Below are 22,984 nucleotides of genomic sequence, written 5' to 3' on the forward strand. Positions count from 1 at the left end.
GCTTAGCCAGTAAATTAGTTAGCCATATAAGTTATGTGGCTAACTCGCTCTGCCTACTACAAGCCCACATCTTATGTGGCTAACATTTTAGATGTATAAGTGACATGCAGCTAAGCAATGATCGCTGAATGTAAGCACATATTCAGTGGCCACAACTTAACCACATAAGCTATACTTATCTGGGTAAATAGCGCTGAACACACTTTGAATATTGACATCTTAAAGCATAGATCCTTAAATTTAGTCCTGCTATTTATTTGCTAGGTATAGGCTCCAAGGTTAGGTGGCTAATGCTGAAATTCAGTGCTAAGCGTCTAACTTTTTTCCCTATCCTAACTCTGCTCCCATAACCACTCACTCTTTAGGGTCCTAAATTTAGTAAACTAGTGAAACATGCACCCTAAATTTAGGTACTCAGAACAATTATGTTTTCAAAGGGGCCAATTTAGGGACCAAACTCCCAAATTTAGGCCTAGATTCATCATTTTGCAATAAATTTTGCATGAATAGTGTCTACAATAAAAAAAGGGGTGTGGTTAGGGTAATTTTTGAGTTACTGCAATGCACACTATTTTTAGTACTTCACATAAGCCCGGATTTTAAAAGGGCCAAGCATGTAAATTTCGGGGTTTACGCGTGTGGCCGGACAATCCACACACATTTTACAATGGGCCTGGCTATGCGTGTAAACCCTGGTAGGCACAGAAGTGCCGGCCGAGGGAAAATGGGTGGCCCAGGGTGCGTGTTCTGGGTGGGGAGGGCCAGGGTGGGGGGCAAACTGGGACAATGCCATTAGCCGCTGTCCCGGGGAAGTGTGCACCGGCAGCAGCCGACACACGTAGAATACGTCTGCTCCGGAGGAGCAGTAAGTAGGAAAATAAAATATTTGGGACTTCTTAATTGGAGCGGACTGGGAGGGAACTGGGGGAGGCCCAATTGCATCCCCGTGCATATTTTGCTACAATTCCCCCCTCCCCCCATGTGCGGAGTTGGCCACCCGCCCATACATGTGTGTGCAGACATGAAAATCCAACGCACATGGGCGCGCCAACATGCACATGTTATTAAATTGGTGTGTCCATGTTCCAGGAACCGCACGCATGGGTTTTAAAATAGACCCCCTAGGTATTTACTGCAAGGTACATTAAATTTATTGCACCTGTGATATTTTTACTTTGTATGCTGAGAAGTGCTCTGACAGACATTACCATGTTTTGGGCTTCTCTGAGAGTGAGAGTGACTCTGTATATGCCTCATCTGTTAGTCAACTATTTATACCACTGTAGGAGGGTCAACTTGTAACTCAAGGTGAGGTTTTGGTGGTGGTCTAGGGTGTGGGGGCCAGTTTTACAAGCACAGTCAGAGTTACAAACAGCACAGTACACATCAGTGAACGTTTGATGTGATTTGCAATGAGGAAAGGTACACAAAGATGAGATTTCTACAATGAACTCTCACCCTAGCTTGATTCATGTGCTACCTAGGTGCTACCTAGGTGCTATCAAGCTAGGACACGTTGTGATGAATGACCCTGTTAGAAACCTAAACCCTTTGAAAGTTGACCTTTTAGCATATGTGCCTTGCATTTAAGGAAAATATATCAAGGAACAGTAATTATTCTCTGAAAAACCTTCCATAATGAAGTTTCCACCACTTTCCTAGGTAACTTTTCTCATGCTTGCATACTCTTACAATTACAATGTTCTTCCTAATGTTTAACTTACATTTTCCCAATGGCAGTGGAAAAGAATGGCTCCCATTTCTTGGTATAACACCTCCCTTCCCCTTTATGTGTTTGAAGACTGCCACTAAGTCAGATACCAGTTTTCTATTTTCTAAGCTAGATAAATCTAAGTTCTTCATGCTATCCTCAGAACTTCCTTCAGTTTTTCCCACACTCTTCCTGCATCACGGGCAATAATTGAAAACAGTACTTCAACAATGGTTTTATAAATGTTGAGTAGTGTAGGACAATAATATTGCATGTCTTACATGTAATATTAATGTTGTCTTTTTTTAATTGTACTATACTGTATTGCTGACATTCAATTTGTAGTCTGCTATAGCGCTTATATCCTTTTGATGATACTGCTGCTTAAAAACTGTGTTCCTCTTTTCACTCTAAAATATCCCTCATCAGAACTGTCATACTTTAATAATTGAGCTATCTTAAGAAGAAGGTTGGATCCTGGGATGTATATACACAAGAGAGGAGACAAGCCGAGTCTGCATGGACCCACATGTTCATGTAGTTCAACAAGGGAATCATTTGTATAAATGAACTTGAATATTTGAGATGGTTCATATTCTCAGTGAGGATAACTTCCACTTAGATTAAATGAACTTAGATCTGTGCTACACAGGAAAGGAAAAACATTATTCTTCATAAAAGCAGAATTACAGTATAGGGCCCAGCTAATAGCTCATGTGGTGGAACCTGGGTTCAACTTCTTGCTTAGGTCTTAGGAGCCTGGTGCAGCCATGGCTGGAGATGCCACAGAATCAGTGTTCATAGCTGTTAGAGGTAGGGAGTCCTAGTCATTGTACAATGGTGGTGTCTGGTGATCAGATTTAGAGCCCAAGATTCCAGGGTTACAGAAGATTCACTGGTACATTGCCCCCAGCCAAGAACTATGGCTGCAGTACATACCCAAACCAGGATCCTTGGTTTCTCGCGATTCCATAGCCACAGTCAGGGCTGCAAAATTCGGCCCTTGCCACAGAGTTGGCTACTGGACAAACTGCCGTGGGAGAACAGGGACTCTGGGAAGAGATGCAGTGGTGTCATGGCTCCGCTAATGGTCCCTCTCTTCCCCTGAAAGAGATGCATTGGTGGTAGTGGGATGGCACAAATTTTCTCTTCTGCCCCCCCCCCCCCCCCCCCCCGGGATCTCCTCACCAGCTTTTCTCGTGAAATAAGAGGAGGACAGCAGTCTTGCAGCACCTCGTGCATGTCCTCCTCTGCCAGCTCCTGAATGACACTTTCAACAACATAGTGATGATAAAAGTTTGGAAATGCAACAACCTCTGGTGGATTTTGCACAGTTTTGCTCATGTTGGTCTCAGAAATCCTTTGATCCATGCGGGACTCGATAAATGTCCTGGTGGATTCTTCTAATGCCACTTTAGGTGAAATCATGCAGGAAGTTGCTTCATTAAAATGAACTCGGATCACTCAGTCATGTGGAAATCGTCCCTGGTATGATTCTAATGTTAAGGAACGGAAAATAATTTTTCATAAATAGGAAAGAAAATAGAGAAAGTCAAGAACACCTGAAAATTGTTACGGTTTTGAGGTGTTTGAGTGGATTCTTGGGTATTGTGGAAGATGACCATGCCCACGGGGAGGAGCCCCGTGGGGAGCTATAGTACTGGGCTAGACTCGGGACACACAAACACAGAGTTTTGTCTTTTATTATACAGCTGATGTATACCACCAGAGGTATCAGTAGTGAGGTGATCCAGACGTAGCAGTCCAGGGACCCTCAGCAGAGGGAACCCTTCTTACCAAGATGGTATAGCGGGGAGAGCAGAGAAAAAGCCACCTGAGACCGACGGAAGCAACAGTACCCCCCTTTAAAGGGCCCCCTCCAGACCTCCTAACTGGTCTTGGTTTCTTAGGATGCATTCTGTGGTATTGCTGAAGCATCTCTTTATCCATGATATTTGACAAAGGTTCCCAAGAGTTTTCTTCAGGTCTATAACCCTCTCATGACAGGAGGTATTCCCATACTCTGCCTCTCTTTCTCACATCAAGGATAGTGTCTACCTTGGATTTGATTTCTTCTGCATCAATAGGTGTAGGTTCAGGTGTCTTTATGGAGACTGTGAGACATGGAATGCATTATGAATCTTCATTGCTGGTGGAAGTTTCAGACAGTATGTAAGAGTACCTAGTCGTCGGAGAATGGGAAAGGGTCCGACAAAGTGTGGAGCAAAACGAGTTGATGGTAGTTTGAGTCTTAGATGTTTTGTAGACAGCCAGACTTTGTCACCAGGCTGGAATTCTGGAGCCTTGCAGTGGTGAGCATCATAGCTTTTATTTGATCTTTGTCCTGCTTTACGAAGCGGATGCGAACTAGGTTATAGGCTCCCTTGAGATCAAGCTTGGAGAATATCTTGGCTCCCTGTAGTCTATCAAATAGCTCTGAGATGAGTGGTAAGGGATAGCGGTCTTTCACAGTGATCTTGTTTAGACCTCTGTAGTCAATGCATGGATGCAATGTTCCGTCCTTCTTCCCCACAAAGAAGAAGCCTGCGCCAGCAGGAGACTTGGAGTGTCTTATGAAGCCTTTCTGAAGGTTCTCCTGTATGTATTCAGACATGGCTTTATTTTCTACCACGGAGAGAGGGTAAACCCTTCCTTTGGGTGGTTCAGTGTTAGGCTTCAAATTGATGGCGCAGTCGTAGGATCTGTGTGGAGGTAGTACATCTGCGGCTTCTTTGGAAAATACATCTTGAAAAGATGCAAAATGAGGCAGCAACCCAGGCATCAATGGGGTAGTTGGAATGCAAGGTATAGGAGAGACCTCCATCAGACATTTACCATGGCAATCTGGATCCCAACGTGAAAGTTCCAGAGTGGCCCAATTGAATTGAGGCATATGCTGCTGCAGCCACGGTAGCCCCAGTACTATAGGGTGCATGGCCTTCTCTTGTACAAAGAAGGAGATAATCTCTGAATGGAGAGCACCGATCCGTAAACCCACTGGTTCGGTGAGCTGGGTTACTTCGCCCGGTAAAGGCTCCCCATGGATTGAAGATAGGAGTAGTGGAGACGTCATGGTGGTGGTGGGAATCCGCAAGTGTTCCACTAATCATTTCAAAATGAAGTTGCCTCCTGCCCCTGAGTCCACTAGGACAAGAGTCTGGTATTCTAATGGTCCGCAGATTAAGGATACAGGAAGAGAGAGTAGAGGAGAGGGTGCAGTTAGACCTAAGAAGAGTCCTCCTGCAGTTTCCCGGACATATAGGGCATGTTTGTACAGCATGGCCAGCTTGTCCACAATACATGCATAGTCCCAACTTCTTCCGCATTCTTTTCTCTTTTGACGTCAGGTGACTGCGGCCTAATTGCATTGGTTCTTTTTTGCCAGCAACTGGACCCGAGGGAACAGGCCTGGGTGTAGACTTAACTCAAGTTTCGCCCTGAAGGGGTCTTCTGGGAGTCTTGGTCTCTTGAACCTTGTCACGAAGTCGGCGATCAATCCTTGTTGCCAACTTCACCAGTTCAGCCAAGGTCTCAGGCATCTCACGAGCTGCCAGCTCGTCTTTCAAACGAGAGTTCAGTCCTTCAAAGAAGAGGGTCCTCAGGCATTTACGGTCCCGATGTAATTCAGACACCAGTGTCTTGAATTCTATGGCAAAGTCTGATAAAGGTTTATTACCTTGCTTCAGGTGAACCAATGAAGATCCTGCAGTTGTGTGCCGGGCAGGGTCATCAAAAACTGATCTGAACAGTTCAAGAAACCCAGCAAGATCATGTAGGAAATGATCATTGCGCTCCCACAGCGAAGAGGCCCAAGCCAACGCTCTTCCGTCCAGATAAGACAAGATGTAGTTGGTCTAGGCATAGGCTGTAGAAAAATGATTAGGTTGCATGGAAAAGTGCATGCAACATTGATTGATAAATCCTCTACATTTCCAAACTTCCCCTGAGAAGCGTGTTGGAGCAGATAGAGGTACAATTGTCTTGACTGTCACTTCTAGCGGTGTAACCTTTTACCTGTGGTGGTTGGTGAATTCATCTGTGCGTGCAGCTGGTTAAATGCAGCAGTCAAATTCTCCAGCACGTTCTGCTGTTTGGAGATTCACTGGGCCAGGCCTGGAATGGCCTGCAATGCGGTGAGCTGAGCCAAATCCATGGAGTTAGCAATCTGTTATGGTTTTGAGGTGTTAGAGTGGATTCTTGGGTACTGTGGAAGATGACCACTCCCACAGGGAGGAGCCCCGTGGGGAGCCACAGTACTGGGCTAGACTCAGGACACACAAACACATAATTTTGTCTTTTATTGTACAGCTGATGTATACCAACAGAGGTGGCAGTAGTGAGGTGATCCAGAGGTAGCAGTCCAGGGACCCTCAGCAGAGGGAATCCGTCTTACCAAGATAGTACAGGGAGATCCAGGTATAGGTTTCCCGGCATGGCAGAGCTGTAGATGAGACAGACTGAGAATTAGATTACTCACTAGATGGTAGCTGTAAGGTTGATGATTCCACCAGGCAGAAGTCGATGGATACAGGCACCGAGGCAGGCAGAGCAGGCCCTCGAGGAGCGAGTACCTGATCCCAGTAAGGCACCTGAAAGAAAGCAAAGGGCCCCCGAGTAGCGGGTACCCAGGTTAGAGAATACCCCAAAGGGAAGAGAGGGCTTCCAGTGGCAGGACGAGTCCAATCCTTGCTAACTCAATGAGCTAGCAAACAAGCGTAGACTAAATACCCGGATGGCGTGACGTCACGAGTGGGACGCCCCCGAGGTTCCCTCCATGACGTGGAGAAAGGCGGTGGCGTACATGCACACACCCTAGGAGGCCCTTACGAGAAACATGGCGTGAGGCTTTGCCAGAGCTGTTCCGGGGATGCCAGAGAACGCGGCTTGCAGACGCAGCTGTAGCCATCTTCCCAAGGCTAGCGGGGAAAGCAGTGAAAAAGTTGAGGCACAAGGGTTGAAGCCACCTGAGACTGACGAACGCAACAAAAATGAACAGGTTCTTACCCGCTGAGCTTTGTGGATCATTGGACTATACATTTTTTAAATAAATAAAGCAGTTAAATCTATAAACAGGCCACATGAATATTTGAGATGGTTCATAAATTTAAGTAAACCTTTAGCGATATGGACTAATAAGATTGTCTCAACGTGTCAAAATCTGGCAGATTATTTTGAAATAAAGACAGAAATGCTTTTAATAGGGATTAGGGTTAATGTAGAATGTGTGGGACAAGAGTCAAAGGGAAACTGCTACGGTTCACAGGCGCAGCGCCTGTGAGCCGCGCCCGTGGCGGCAGACCCCAACGGGACCACCCCCTACCTGCTCAACACTCCTCTTCACGCTCCGTACTGCAGCAGCCCTCCCAGAGCCTGCCGCATGGCCGCTGATGCTGTCCTGTTCCCTCAGCAAGGGCTCCTCCTTGACATGTGTGGGAAACTCCGCCCTTTTAAGGGGCAGTGATGCAACAGAGGATGATCTCATAAAGGAGGCAGTATTTAGACCTGGTAGCTGTTGTGGAGAGCTGCCTTAGCAACAGGTTGTCTCTCTTGAAAGTTCAGTTGCTGTTCCTGCTCCATGCCTTGTTCCTGCTCCGTGCCTTGTTCCTGATCCTGATCCTGTATCCGATCCTTGGCTTGATTCCTCGGTTTGACCTCAGCTTCGTCTCCAGACTTCCTTCTTGTCTGCAGCCTGCCTTGAACCTCTGGACTGTCATTGACTCTTCTTGTCTTCTGCCTGTCACGACTTGGACTGCTCACTACTTCTCTCATCTCCAAGAGACCTCCTAAGTCCTGGCCATCTCAGTACCTAAGGCCTCAACCCGCGGGGAACGAGGGCTGGTATAGGTGAAGGCCCTGTCAGGTCTCCTGGTCTTGATCCACCTCCCGGCTATGAGCATCGCTGCAGGCCTTCCTGCAGTAGTTACATCTCTCACTCTAGCCAGCCGAAGGGTCCATGAACTCAACAGTTTGCTAAGGCTATGGACCCGGTGGATTTGTCCGGCCTCCACGCTATCCCAGGTATGGCCCAATGAATACAACAGCAGCAACAATGTCTAGAGACTTTGTCCGCCACAGTGGAGCGCTTGGTCAGTCATCTGGAATCCGCTCCAGGGCTGGGGCAGTCTCCCCTCCCCGCGTGGTTCCAGTTGCTCCCTCTCCTCTGACTCATATGCCGGTGACACCTAGGTTTGCTGGAGATCCAAAGCAGTGCCGGGGGTTTTTGAACCACTGCTTTATCCAATTCTCACTCCAGGCCCAGCAGTTTCCAACGGATTAAATTAAAACCTCTTTCATCCTGTCCTTGTTGGATGGCAAGGCCCTGGCCTGGGCGTCCCCGCTATGGGAGCGCAGGGATCCCATTCTCAGAGATCTGACTCACTTTATCCAGACCTTCCGTCAGGTTTTTGATGAGCCAGGTCGTTTATCCACTGCCACCTCCGAACTGCTTCATCTCCGTCAAGGGTCACGCCAGCTGGCCAAATTTGCAGTAGAATTCTGCACTTTGGCGTTCAAACTGGGTTGGTGTGAGGACAGCCTACGCGGTATTTTCCTCGAGGGGTTGTCTCCCCGTATCAAGGATGAACTGGCCACTCGAGACCTCCTGGATGGACTTGAGTCTCTCATTGATCTGGCGGGCAAAATCGATCGGCGGTTGCAGCAACGTGCAAGAGAACTTAAGCCTGCTCGTCACCCAGTTCCCCTGGCTCCCTCCTTCACACGCCCGATGGCTCATCAAGCGACATCCACGGGTGCATTGGAACACGGGGAGGAGCCCAAGCAACTGGCATGACCCTTGGCAGAGATGAAGCAGAAGAAAAGCTGCGTCGAAGAACATTGGGCCTATGCCTTTACTGCGGTGGTACGGGCATCTGTTGGCCCACTGCTCCGAGCGTCCGGAAAACTCCCGGGTCTAGGTGTCTCCGGGGGGGCTGACCCTAGGCTGCATCAATCCTGCTCCCCAATGTACTGTTCCTGTCTCTCTTCAGTTCCCCGGGGGTTTGCTCACGACATTGACTTTCATTGATTCCGGAGCTGGAGGAAACATCATCCTGGTGGAATTAGTACGCCAGCTGCAACTACCAGTGCTCCGCTGCAGCCCACCGTTGATCATCTCGTCCATTCAAGGGGAGCCACTCCCAGCACAGCCCCCGTGACCCTCCTTACTGGAGTCCTCCACAAGGAGGAAATTTCCTTCTTCATCCTAGAAAAGTCGGTCCACCCAGTTGTATTGGGTCTCCCTTGGTTACAGAAACACGCGCCTACTATTGACTGGAAAACTCTTCAAATCACGGCTTGGGGTTCCAAGTGCTTCACTACCTGCCTGCACCAGAAGCTGCAACCATGGGTTCAACTTGCTACAACTACTACCCTCCAACTACCACCACAATACGCCGACTTTTCAGACGTCTTTTCCAAGGAGGAGGCAAAGACCCTACCGGCGCATCGTCCCTTTGACTGCGCAATCGACTTGCTACCTGATACAGTTCCATCCCGAGGACGGGTATACCTGCTATCCTTGCCAGAGGCTCAAGCTATGTCCAAATACATAAAAGAGAACCTGGACCGGGGGTTCATTTGTCCTTCTTCATCCCAAGCTGGTGCAGGGTTTTTCTTTGTATCCAAAAAGGATGGATCATTAAGACCCTGCATAGACTATCGGGGACACAACGCCATCACCCGCAAGGATCGCTATCCTCTCCCTTTAATTCCCAAGCTCTTGGACCGTTTTCACGGAGCCCGAGTATTCACCAAGTTGGACTTGCGGGGCGCATACAACTTGGTCCGGATCAAGCCAGGGGATGAGTGGAAACCCGCTTTAACATGCGTGACGGTCATTACGAGTATCTTGTGATGCCATTCGGACTTTGTAATGCACCCGCAGTCTTTCAGAATCTGATGAATGAAATATTTTGGGATATGCTACATAAGGGAATTATTGTTTATTTGGACGATGTCCTAATCTATTCTAGGGATCTAGCCACCCATCACTTTGATGTCCACTGGGTTCTCCAACATCTCAGAGAGAACTGTCTATTCGCGAAACTCGAGAAGTGTCTTTTTGAGCAACAGTCTTTACCCTTCTTGGGCTACATTTTTTCCACCACCGGCTTCCGAATGAACCCGGATAAACTAGTCAGCATCCGGGAGTAGCCACAACCAGTGGGGCTTCGCTCAGTGCAATGCTTTCTTGGTTTCGCCAACTTCAACAGAAACGTCATTCCTTGCTACTCTCACATTGTAGCGTCAATTACGGCCCTGAACAAGAAGGGTGCAGATCCTAGACACTGGTCCAGTGAGGCCGTTCAAACATTCAAGGAACTCAAGGCCACCTTACTGCAAGAACCTAGTCTCCATCATCCGGATCCAACCCGGCCATTCATTGTGGAGGTGGACGCCTCTGACTTTGCAGTGGGGCCAGTTCTTAGTCAACATTCTAACCAGGGGACTCTACTTCCCTGCTCCTATTTCTCTCGCAAGTTTTCATCAGCTGAAAAGAACTATGGAATTGGCGATAAAGAATTGCTAGCGATAAAGTTGGCTCTTGAGGAATGGAGGCAGTGGCTGGAGGGGACGCAGCACACCTTTACAGTCTACACTGACCACAAAAACTTAGAATATCTCAGCAAAGCACAGCGACCGAACCCACGTCAAGCCAGCTGGTCCATGTTCTTTAGCCGTTTTGATTTCATACTATGTTACCGCCCGGTGGTGAAAAATGTGCGAGCAAATGCTCTCTCCAGACTGTATGAATATGAAGACTCACAAGACCCACCTAGTTATGTCCTGGATCCAGCTAAAATTCTACTAGCCATCACGGATACCGTACCAACAGGGAAGACAGTGGTCCCACTCTGCCTTCGTGCCAAAGTACTTTCTTGGGTGCACGACTCCCTCTCTGTGGGGCACCCAGGGAGAGCGCGAACACTAGAACTCTTATCCCGCTACTACTGGTGGCCTCATATGATGCAAGATGTTCGGGCCTACGTTAGCTCCTGCTCGACTTGCGCCCAACAAAAACCGCTACCTGGCCGACCTTGGGGGCTTCTTCAAACTCTGTCACCACCCCGAGAACCTTGGACTCATATATCTACTGATTTTGTGGTGGATCTACCCATGTCTTCAGGGAATCAAGTAATATGGGTCGTGGTCGACAGGCTTTCCAAATTGGCGCACTTCTTTCCGTTGCCCAAGCTTCCATCGGCTCCTGAGCTGGCACGTCTGTTCACCCTACACGTGTTCCAGCTGCACGGCCTCCCATTACACATAACATCAGACCGAGGTCCTCAATTCACAGCCAAATATTGGGGGGCACTGTGTAAAAAATTTGGAATACAGTTGGACTTTACCAAAGCATTCCATCCTCAGGGAAATGGACAAGCGGAACATGTCAACAGGGGTTTGAAGACGTTCATCCGCTCATTTGTGAACTGCCATCAGGACAATTGCACCACACTCTTGGGCGGAATTTTCACATAACTCACACATACACTCCGCTACTGGGAATTCCCCCTTCCAAATTGTATATGGCAAACTTCCGAGACCGCCACTGTCACTGCCACTTTCTGTAACTTCCCAGCGGCTCAAATTACAGCCGAACAACTACACGCCCTCTGGGACGATACTAACTCCAACTTATTCCGGGCTGCCAACGCTACCAAACGTATGGCGGATAAGCACCATCAACCAGCCCCACTGTTCAACACAGGAGACCGTGTTTGGCTCAGTACCTGCCACATCCGCCTGAGGATTCCCTCGAAGAGGCTCGCTCTCAGGTACATTGGACCTTTCTCTATTACTGATCTCGTGGGACCAGTAACCTATCGCTTTTGGCTTCCCACAAGCCTCCGGATTTATTTATTTATTTATTTATTTATTTATTTAAAATTTTTGTATACCGACATTCGTTTAGAAAACATCACATCGGTTTCCATAGAACAAAAAATGGCCAACAGGGCTTTACATAGAAACTGAATAAAATAACTAGAGAGGGGGGGGAGCGGGGGGGGGGGGGGGGGGGGGGGTAAGGGCTTTACAATGAAAATATTAAGAGAACTGGGAAGAGGGGGGATAGAGGGATAAGGGAAAACAAGGTTATGCTGTACAAGTAAATTCAAGGCAAAAACATAATTAAATGCAAATATAGCTTACAATGGGGGGAGAGAGTTAAGGGAGGGGGTTTAAGTAAGGACCTGAAGGGCGGGGGGAGGGTGGGGGGGGGGATGGAGCGGGTGAAAGGGGCGGAAAGGAGCAGGGGAAAAAGGAGAGAAAAGGAGGGGCGGCTCAAGTATAGGCTCCATAGACACTGGGAATATCTGATTGCATGGGAAGGCTTTGGTGCTGAAGAGAACTCATGGGAACCATCCTCCAACATTCTTGACAAGGCATTGTCCAGCACTTTCATCAGACACATCCTGGCAAGCCTGGCCCTTCTCAGAGGGGGCGTAAGAGGGGGGTACTGTTATGGTTCGCGGGCGCAGCGCCCGCAAGCCATGCCCATGGCGGCAGACCCCAATGGGACCCCCCTGCCAGCTCCGACACTCCTCTTCATGCTCCGCACCATGGCAGCCCTCCCAGAGCCTGCCGCATGGCCGCTGACGCTGTCCTGCTTCCCTCAGCAAGGGCTCCTCCTTGACACGGGAAACTCCGCCCCTTTAAGGGGCAGTGATGTGACAGAGGATGATCTCATAAAGGAGGCAGTATTTAGACTTGGTAGCTGCTGTGGAGAGCTGCCTTAGCAACAGTTTGTCTCTCCTGAAAGTTCAGTTGCTGTTCCTGCTCCATGCCTTGTTCCTGCTCCTGATCCTGTATCCGATCCTTGGCCTGATTCCTCGGTTTGACCTCAGCTTCGTCTCCAGACTTCCTTCTTGTCTGCCGCCTGCCTTGAACCTCTGGACTGTCATTGACTCTTCTTGTCTTCCATCTGTCACGACTTGGACTGCTCACTACTTCTCTCGTCTCCAAGAGACCTCCTAAGTCCTGCCGGCCCTCTCAGTACCTAAGGGCTCAACCCACGGGGAACGAGGGCTGGAATAGGTGAAGGGCCTGTCAGGTCTCCTGGTCTTGATCCACCTCCCGGCTACGAGCATCGCTGCAGGCCTTCCTGCAGTAGTCACATCTCTCCCTTTAGCCGGCCCCAGGGTCCACAAATTCAACAGAAACGTTCCACTAATTTGGAATTTATTTGGCTATGTTCTCTCAACTGAGGGCGTGACCAACGCCACTAGAGGCGCCAAACTCCGGCATGAGGCCTGGTGCGTAGTGGAAGGCCCGGCGACCGCCACGCCGAGGCCTGGAGGAGCTTGCGGCTGCCGCTGGGGAGGCCAACCCATGACCTGCAGAGGAGCTAACGAGGGGAGCAGGCCCGTGTGCGGTCTGGGCTCGTAACATTTGCAAATCGTTCATGGTCTGGGAATCGTTCATGGTCTGGGAATAGTGTTTTATGGCACTTTAATTCCTTTTAATTCCGTAACTTAGGCTTCTTAATGGAGCCTACATTATCTTATGTTACTCACTTAAATAAGGTTATAAGAGCAGGCTTTTATAAATTGCGACTTTTACACCATCTTAGTTTTTTATTTTACCAATTGCTGATTTTAGGGTGGTCATTTAAGCATTTTAACTAGCAAATGTAGATTTGCACTTTTGATTAGCTTGCCGAAATATTGGTTAAAAGCAGTCCAATTACTGCAACATGTGGCAGCCCGCTTGATATTGCAAGGTAAATTGAACGATCATGTTACCCCAATGGTGGAGTAATTACATTGGTTAATGGTAGAGAAATGAATAAAATTCAAAATACTGGTACTTACTTTTAAAGTTTTAAGAAACGAGGATCCATTATATTTGTCTACTACAATGAACTGAAACACTCCATGCATTCAGAATCTGATTGTTTGCTTGTTATGCCATCCCCCATGGAGATACACTATGTGGAAACGTGGGCATGGGCTTATTCAGTGATAGCCCCACAGTTTTATTATTTTATTTATTTTTAATTTTTTATATACCGAAGTTCTTGTGAGAATTACAAATCACTCCGGTTTACATAAAACGATGAACTGCCCAACAGAGAAAGGGGCTTTACATGGAACCATAGAACATATGGAACAATAAAACCGGATGTCCATTTAACATAGTAATAAATAATTATAATATATACAATTTAACTATTTAACGTATAAATAATGACATGTTAAAAGCTATAAAATAAATATAATAAAAAAAAATAAATATGAAGAACTTTTGGACTAAAAGATTGATTGAACAGTTGCAGAGTCCTGATAGTAGAACTTGGTGAGGTGTCCATAATTTGGGGAAACCTAATATTTAGGAAGTCCTCCCGTCTAGGTAGCATTGAGAGTCTGGGAAGGCTTGTTGGAAAAGCCAGGTCTTCAGTCTTTTTTTGAACTCTTGATGACTGGGTTCTAGTCTTAGATCTGGGGGGAGCGCGTTCCACTGGTGGGGGCCTGCTGAAGATAGTGCTCGTTTGCTCAATGCTGATTTTACTTGTGGGACCTGTAGTGTTCCTTTGTATGCGCTTCTAATTGGTCTGGAAGATGTATGTGGTTGAAGTTGAGAGCTTAGCATGATAGGAGCCAGTTCGTATGTTGCTTTGTGGACGATTGTGAGTATCTTATAGAGTATCCTGTATTTGATAGGCAGCCAATGTAAGTTACGAAGGATAGGGGTGATATGGTCTTTTCTGTTAGAACTTGTGAGGATTCTAGCCGCGGAATTCTGTACCATCTGTAATGGTCTGATGGTGTTGATGGGTAGACCTAGCAGAAGGGAGTTGCAATAGTCGAGCTTAGATAGTATGATGGATTGCAGTACTAGCCTGAAGTCGGAGAAGTAAAGGAGTGGTTTATGTTTTTTGAGGACTTGCAGATTGTAAAAGCAGTCCTTTGTGGTAGTGTTTACGAACTTTTTTAGGTTTAGATGGTTGTCTAGCCAGGCTCCAAGGTCTCTGACGTCAGGTGAGAACTTGTTATTTGAGTTTGGTGGAGAGAGGCTAGATGAGATTGTAAGGGGATCCTGGGAGACAATGAGCATTTCGGTTTTATTGGCATTCAATACTAAGTTGAGGTTTGAGAGTATGTTTTTAATAGGCTGTAGGCATTCGTTCCAGTATGTGATGGTTTTTTGAAGGGATTCTGTAATCGGGAGAAGGATTTGTATGTCGTCTGCGTAGAGGTAATGGGTAAGCTTGAGGTTTGAGAGTAGGTGGCAGAGAGGGAGGAGGTAGATATTGAAGAGGGTGGGTGAAAGTGAGGATCCTTGCGGGACTCCTTGATCTGTAAGGACTGGATGCGATTCTTTGTTGTTTATTCTAACTTTGTAGAATCTGTTACTTAAGAAGGACTGGAACCATCTTAGAGCTGTGCCTTTGATCCCTATATTGGCTAGTTGTTCTATAAGTATAGTGTGTTTTACCGTGTCAAACGCTGCAGAAAGATCAAGGAGAACAAGCAGGTAAGATTGTTTTTTCTCCAGGTTAACGAGGATGGTGTCAGTGAGAGATAGTAATAGAGATTCGGTGTTTAGGCGTTTTCGGAAACCATATTGAGCCGGGGATAGAATGTTATGATCTTCCAGATATTCTGACAGTTGCTTGTTGACAACTTTCTCCATCAATTTGGCGATGAGTGGTAAGTTTGTGATAGGTCGAAAGTTAGCTGGGTCCGATGGAGAGGCGTTTGGTTTTTTTAGTAGTGGTTTGAGGATTGCCAATTTTAACTGGTTGGGAACTAAACCTTGAGTAAGGGATGTGTTAATAATTTCTGAGATTGGTTTTGAGATGGTGTTTGGTATGGCTATGAGGAGATTTGTTGGTAATGGGTCTGATGGATGGGAGGATGGTTTGATTTTCTTGAGTGTATTTTCTATCTCCAGTGAAGAAGTTAGCTCGAAAGAATCCAGGCTTGTGTTTTGTTGCGGCAGGGCTGTTGGATGGTGTGTTGGGGTGAAGCTGTTGGTTGTGATTGAATGGGTAAGGTTGGTGATTTTTGTCTTGAAGTAGTCGGCGAGTTCGTTTGCTTTGTTGAGAGCTTGGTGGTCTGGGATGGTGGGAGGAGATGGTTTGGTTAAAGAGGAGACGTATGAGAAGAGAGCTTTTGAGTCGAAAATGAAGTTGTGGATTTTTTTTGCGTAGAATTCTTTCTTTGTTCTGAGGATGGTATTCCTGTAAGTGTTGAGGAGGGATTTGTAGATGACATGTGTCAAAGTGGTTGGGTTTTTTCTCCAGCTTTGTTCATTTTTTCTTAGCGATTGCTTTAGGGATTTAGGTTCTGGGGTGAACCAGGGTTTTCTATTGTCTAATGTGGGTTGTATGGTTTTGGTTGAAGTTGGGCAGATTTGATCTGCAATTTTATTGTTAATATTGATCCATGAGGTGGTTGCAGTTGTTGCGTCTGTGAGGTCTAGTTGATTTAGTGCTTCGGACATCTTTTCACTGAGTATGTCTGGAGAGCAAGGTTTCCTGAAGTGGATGGTGGATTTGGTAGCGACTTGTGGTGGTGGGTTGTTGATCTTAAGGGTTGTGTGGATGACTCTGTGGTCTGACCATGGAACTGGTGAACAAGTGGGGTTGGCTTGAATGGTAACTGGTTCGTTAATAAAAATAAGGTCCAAGGTATGGCCTGCCTTGTGGGTAGGACTGTTGATAATTTGGGTAAAGCCCAAATGGTTGAGTGAGGAGAGGACTGTTTGGCAGTTGATGGATGGTGGAGTAGCGTCTACATGTAAATTAAAGTCTCCAAGGATTATAGCAGGTTTGTCAGCGTTTATGTGTTTGGCTATAAGTTCGATCAGCGGGGAGGGATCCGATTCTAAGGTTCCTGGTGGGGCGTAGATTAAGGCTAGTTGGATTTGTTCAGATTTAAAGAGGGAGAATTCTATTTTGGTGGAGGTGTTAGTAAGTTGTAAAGTTATGCTTAGACCTTTTTTTGCTGCAAGGAGGAGTCCCCCACCTCTTTTTTTGGGCCTGGGGACAGAGAATAGGTCGTAAGCTTGCATGGGAAGCTGATTTGTGAGTACAGTATCTGTGTGTTTTAGCCATGTCTCTGTGATTGCACAGATATCTGGGTTGACTTCTATAAGATAGTCACAGTTATGGAATGCTTTACTGCATAATCTAAAATTAATAAAGATGTAAAACTTTTTCTAAAGCAATTGAAAGCCCATCTGTTTATGGAGGCATTTAGGTGATGGGAAGTGGTTAAGAACTGATTTATATGATTTTTAATGACAGTTTGTAATGTTTTAATAGATTGTTATGTTTTAGTTTGTGAAAATTAATGATTTATGTATTAAGGGTAGAATTTTAAAAAATTGCGCGTTCGCGTACTTTTGTTGGCGCACCAGTCGCAAACAAAAGTACGCTGGATTTTAGTAGATACGCGCGTAGCCGTGCGTATCTGCTAAAATCCAGGATCAGCGCGCGCAAGGCTGCCGATTTTGGGCAGCCGGCGCGCGCCGAGCCGCACAGCCTGCCTCCGTTCCCTCCGAGGCCGCTCCGAAATCGGAGCGGCCTTGGAGGGAACCCTCTTTCGCCCTCCCCTCACCTTCCCCTCCCTTCCTCTACCTAACCCACCCCCCCGGCCCTATCTAAACCCCCCCCCTACCTTTGTCGACGGATTTATGCCTCCCTCTGGGAGGCGTAAATCCACGCGCACCGAGACGCAACCCGGGGGCGGTTCCGGAGGGCGCGGCCACGCCCCCGGGCCCGCCCCCGAAACACCCCCGACAAAAACCCCCGGGACTTACGCGAGTCCCGGGGCTCTGCGCGCGCCGGCAGGCCTATGGAAAATAGGCCTGCCGGCGCGCAAGGCCCTGCTCGCGTAAATCCGGGCGGATCCAGGGCTTTTAAAATCCGCCCCTAATTGTACACCACTTAGTACAACAGATTTGAAATTAGCGGTTTATAAATTTTAATAATAGGGTGGTTTAAAGCATGATGCTCAGGGTTCGGCAGGGGAGAAGTAGGATGTGCTTGAAGCGCTGTAAGGCTGCCATCCTCCTCCTCCTGTTTCACAAGAGGAATAGGCGAGTGGGGGGATGGGGGGGTGGGAGCAGAGTTGGAACACAAGACTGAGGGGGAGGGAGGAAGTAAACCAAGATGAGTGGAGGGATTTGTGGGATGGGGAGAAAGGGAACAAGGGTGAATGGAGGGATTGGGTTGGGAGAGAAAGTGAATGAGGGAGAATGAGGAGATGAAGGAAAAGGGAGGATGTGGGTGTGATTGGTAGGGCTGTGGCTTCCTTTGTTCTCCATCCCATCCCAGACTTCCCTCCTTCTACTCCATCCCGATCCCTAGTCCTTTTTCCTCCACCCCAATCTTCCCTCCTCTTCTACTGTTATGCCCAATACCTCCTTTCTTCCCACCTCCCTATTCCTAATCCTTCCTCCTGTTTCCCTTCCCTCCCCTCTCCTGATCCCTCTTCCTTCCTGCCTTTCATTTCAATTCCTTATCCTACCCGAATGCTCCATCTTCTCCCTCTGTATTTGTCCTCCTCTATCTTTTATCTCTCTGTCCACCTGCCTAAGACCAAAATAATTAAAGCCCGAATTTTCAATGCCTGGTGCATGTAAAATCCAGGGAACATGCACATGGACGGGTTGTGCACGCACCGAGCAGATTTTAGAAACAGCCCAGCCACGCACGTTATCTCCTGGTAAGCGCAGAAGTGTTGGGCCAGAGAAAAGAGGCAGGCTGGGGGTGGGGGTCTGGGCAGGGAGGGGCAGGGGCAGGAGCCGACTGGAACAGTGACTATTAGGCCCTGTCCTGGGGAAGTGAGCACCGGCAGGCATGCCAAAGTTACTTCTGCTCCGAAAGAGCAGTAAGTATGAAAACAAAACAAAATTAGGCTAGCTAGGTAGGGGTTAGGGGGTCGGGGAAAAGAGGAGAGGGCAAAAGGGAGGAATGTTAGGTCGGGAGATAGGAAAGTTCCCTCCCAGTCCATTCCTTAATTGGATATTAAAATCCGGCATGCATGTGCACACAGCAACCATATTTTATAACATGCGTGCGTCACCGCGTGCATGTTATAAAATTGGTAAGTCTATGTGCGCATGCCAAGAACCACGCCCACATGGATGCACGCATGCTTGTTTTAAAATCGACCCCTAACAAGTCAGTTTTAAAAGGCCCGCATGCGCAAACGCCAGGAGATATGTACATGACTGGGCTGTGTGCATGCAGAGTGAATTTTAGAAACAGCAGAGCCACACACGTATTTCCCAATACGCGTGCAATTGCCAGGCATTCCAAAAGGGGCAGGCCTGGGGCAAGGCCTGGGAAAGGGCGGGGCAGGGCGGGGGTCGGACGGGACAGCGCCATTAGACGCTGACCCAGGGAAGCGTGCACCAGCCAACTGCTGGCCTGTGGAACTTACTTCATCTATTCAGATGAAGTAAGTTCCGAAATTTAAAAAAAAAAAAAGGTAGGGAAAGGGGTTTTAGGGTTTGGGGAGGAGAGGTGAGGTGAAAAGGGAGGGAAGTGCCATCATAGTCCGCTCCTTAATTTGAGCAGACTGGGAGGAACTGGGAATGGGCCGATTGCATCAACATACGTATTTTTCAGAAATTCCCCCCCCCCCCATGTGCGTGACTGGTCACTTGCGTGATTGTTATAAAATCGGCGCATCCATGTGCGCACACCGGGAACCACACACACTTGGATGGCCATGCTTTTTTTTTTTTTTTTTTAATCTACCCTTATGGGAATAGAATAATTCTCTTATGAGGAAAGGTTAAAGTGGTTAGGCCTCTTCAGCTTGAAGAGGTGATGGCTGAGGGGACTTTTTATAGGTATGGTTGTTACAGTTTGAGCACTGGCAGTTAGTACTCTTTTGGTATATTGCAATTGTAATTGTTTCCTCATGGCTTTCTGAGGGTCAAGCTCATACCAAACACAAGTTATAATAGGTCTAATACAAGTTCAGATATTGAGAGGAATAATATACTACTATTAGACTTTCTATTAACCTCCCTGGTTACAAAGAGACTTCGGTGGGGCATGAGAGCCTGTGTATGTCGGTGGGGTGGGGGTGAGAGCCTGTGTCTGTCAGTAGGGGCTGAGAGCCTGTGTGTGGGTGTGAATGTATAACTGCTTGAGTGTGGGTGGGTGAATGAATGGGTGCCTTTGGGGCATGAGAGCCTGTGTATGTCGGTGGGGTGGGGGTGAGAGCCTGTGTCTGTCAGTAGGGGCTGAGAGCCTGTGTGTGGGTGTGAATGTATAACTGCTTGAGTGTGGGTGGGTGAATGAATGGGTGCCTTTGGGGCATGAGAGCCTGTGTATGTCGGTGGGGTGGGGGTGAGAGCCTGTGTCTGTCAGTAGGGGGCTGAGAGCCTGTGTGTGGGTGTGAATGTATAACTGCTTGAGTGTGGGTGGGTGAATGAATGGGTGCCTTCCTGGGGTCTGTCTGTGTGAGAATGGGTGCCTGCCTGGGTGTGTGTGTGTGTGTGTGTGAAAATGAATTGTGCCTGCCTGGAGACTGTGTGTGTGTGAGAGAGAGAATGAATGTGTTAATGCCTGGGAGGTGGGGGGAGAGATGTAATTATAAATGGGAGCTTGCCTGGGTGTGTGTGTTTCTGTGAGGAAGCCAGTGAGAGTGGGAGTGTGTGTATGAGAGAATTCAGGGGAGTAAGAGCTTATGGGGGGGGGGAGGAGAGAGAGGGTCTTAGAGCCTGAGATTCTGGCAGTGTCTGTGAAAGAGAGAGGTAGTGGGTGTGTATAAGAGAATGCATGTGTGTGTATGTGTGAGAGAGAATGGACATGTGAGTTTCCAGCTCCGGAACAGCCCTGGATGCATATCGCTACTGACTTTGAAGTCGATCTTCCCCTCTCTGGAGGTATGAATACCATTTGGGTCACAGTCGACCATTTCAGCAAGATGGCCCATTTCGTGGTGCTGCCTGGCTTACCTTCCGCCTTGGAGCTTGCGAAGCTCTTCATAACCCACATCTTTCACCTTCACGGCCTACCAAAGCACGTAGTCTTGGATCGAGGATCACAGTTCACGGCAAAATTCTGGAAAGCTTTGTGCAAACTTTTTGACTTCTCTCTAGATTGTACATCAGCCTATCATCCTCAATCAAATGGCCAAACAGAACAGATGAATAGGACCCTGAAACAGTTAATTCGGGCCTATGTGAGTTGCCGTCAGAATAACCGGGCCGAACTGTTACCATGGGCTGAATTCGCCATTAATTCTCATCCAGCATCATCCACTGGATCAATACCTTTTGAAGTGGTATATGGATGTTTATCATCACTGCCACTTCCACTGAAGCTCTCAGTGATGTCCCCAGCAGCTCAATCTACTGCTGATGATATCCATCAATTATGGACTCAGACAAAAGAAATGCTACTCAAAGCGAGTGATCGAGCCAAAAGGATTTATGACGCTCACCATTCCAAAGCGCCTGTCTTTCAACCTGGTGACAAAGTCTGGCTATCCACTAAGCACCTTAGACTGAAGTAACCTTCCACTCGATTTTCTCCTCACTACGTTGGACCATTTCCAATCCTCCGACATCTTAGCAACATCACTTACAGTCTGAAGCTACCACCTGGATTAAACATGCACAACGCTTTCCATGTTTCACTTTTGAAACCACTCATTCTCAGTGAGTTCTCTTCCAAGTCACAGGAACCATCTCCTATCAATGCAGAAGATGACCTAGAATACAAGGTCGAAGCTGTCCTTGATGTCTGAAGATGAGGCAAGACTTGGGAATACCTTCTTTCATGGGAAGGTTTTGGCCCCGAAGACAATTCTTGGGAGCCTCTGGCTAATATCCTTGACAAAGAGATGCTCCATCAGTTTCATCTCTCGCATCCTTGGAAACCAAAACCTGGTACCTGCAGAGGAGACCGCCCTTTGAAGGGGGGTACTGTTGTGACAGTCACTTCCCGACGGCTTCACTCTGCCTACCTTTCCTTTTTTGCGGCTCCTCCTGCTCCTCACGGATGTCTGGCTGCCGCGGCGTCCGCCTGCCATCCTCTCCGGCGTCCCCGGACTGGCTTTGGTGCTGCCTCCCGCCATGTTCTACAGGTACCTTAGGGCGTGCGTGCTGCGAGGCCCTCATTCTTATTTCCTCATTGGCGCGTTCCTCAGGGGCATCCCCCTGTGATGATGTCACACTGCCCGGATATTTAAGCCTACATTTTATTGCTAGCCTTTGAGTTAGCAAGGGGAATTCTTCAGATGGGATTCACTCTCCGTACCCAGCTACTCTGCCTCTCCAACTTCTATTGGACTCTTTCTGCTAACGGGGTACCCGCTCCTCGGGGGCCTCTTTTGCTTCTTTCAGGTCGCTATCAGGTAACCGGTACTCGCTCCTCGAGGGCCCATGTTCCCTGACCCGCTGCCTGCATCTATCTCCTCTTCTATTTGGAAGAATTCACTACAGATAACATCAGTGAGTACTACTATCATCCACTCCTCAGAGCTGTCTCCCTGGAACCAGGTACTCGCTCCTCGAGGGCCTGCCTCCGTTTCAGCGCCAGTGCCATCTCCTATGTGGAACCGCTTTGTGAGTACTTTGCCAATGAGTCTCCCTGCTCCCAGGGATCTGGTACTCGCTCCTCGAGGGCCAGCTCTTCCTACCTCAGGGCTTCTCCACATTTGGGACTCTGTGAATGTTCTATTGTACTCATTCTCTCAGTTCTCTCCACTACAGCACTACTACCGGAAGAACCACTGTTCCAGCGCCTGGAGAATACTAGTCCAGCCGGGCTACATCTTCTACTCACTACTGCCACTTCTGGTGGCTTCTCAAACTGTCTAAATGAAGATAAATCTGTGTTTGTGTGTCCAAGAGCTGAGCCTGACCTGTGGCCCCTCACGGCCCCCCCCCCCCCCCCCCCCAGTGTCTAAGGGTCCACCCAAACCTCACTAATTATAACACATATTATCCTATTTCACTACCGAACACAATGTGAACCTGGTACCAATGGAGATCCTGTCTTGTTGGTAGCAATACCTACTTCTGTCTTTCTCACTTGTTCCATAACACTACTTTCCCCGCTGGTATGTTGTCACAGATGTTTATATTGTGGGCTGCTCATGGCATTACCTGTTTTGGTAATTTTTTCACGAACAGTTCCCTCTGCAGTCTTGGCAATCTAACAGAAAGATATAATTTAGGCCCCGTGGATTGACATTTTTTGAATTCCCTGTTAAGAGCCAGAACCATTCGTCTAACTAAATCTCTATTTGAAAACGTTTGTGAACAATCAGATAAGATAAGGGGCTAAATTTCTAAAAT

Source organism: Rhinatrema bivittatum, chromosome 1 (assembly GCF_901001135.1).
Source record: "Rhinatrema bivittatum chromosome 1, aRhiBiv1.1, whole genome shotgun sequence".
NCBI classification, from domain to species: Eukaryota; Metazoa; Chordata; class Amphibia; order Gymnophiona; family Rhinatrematidae; genus Rhinatrema; species Rhinatrema bivittatum.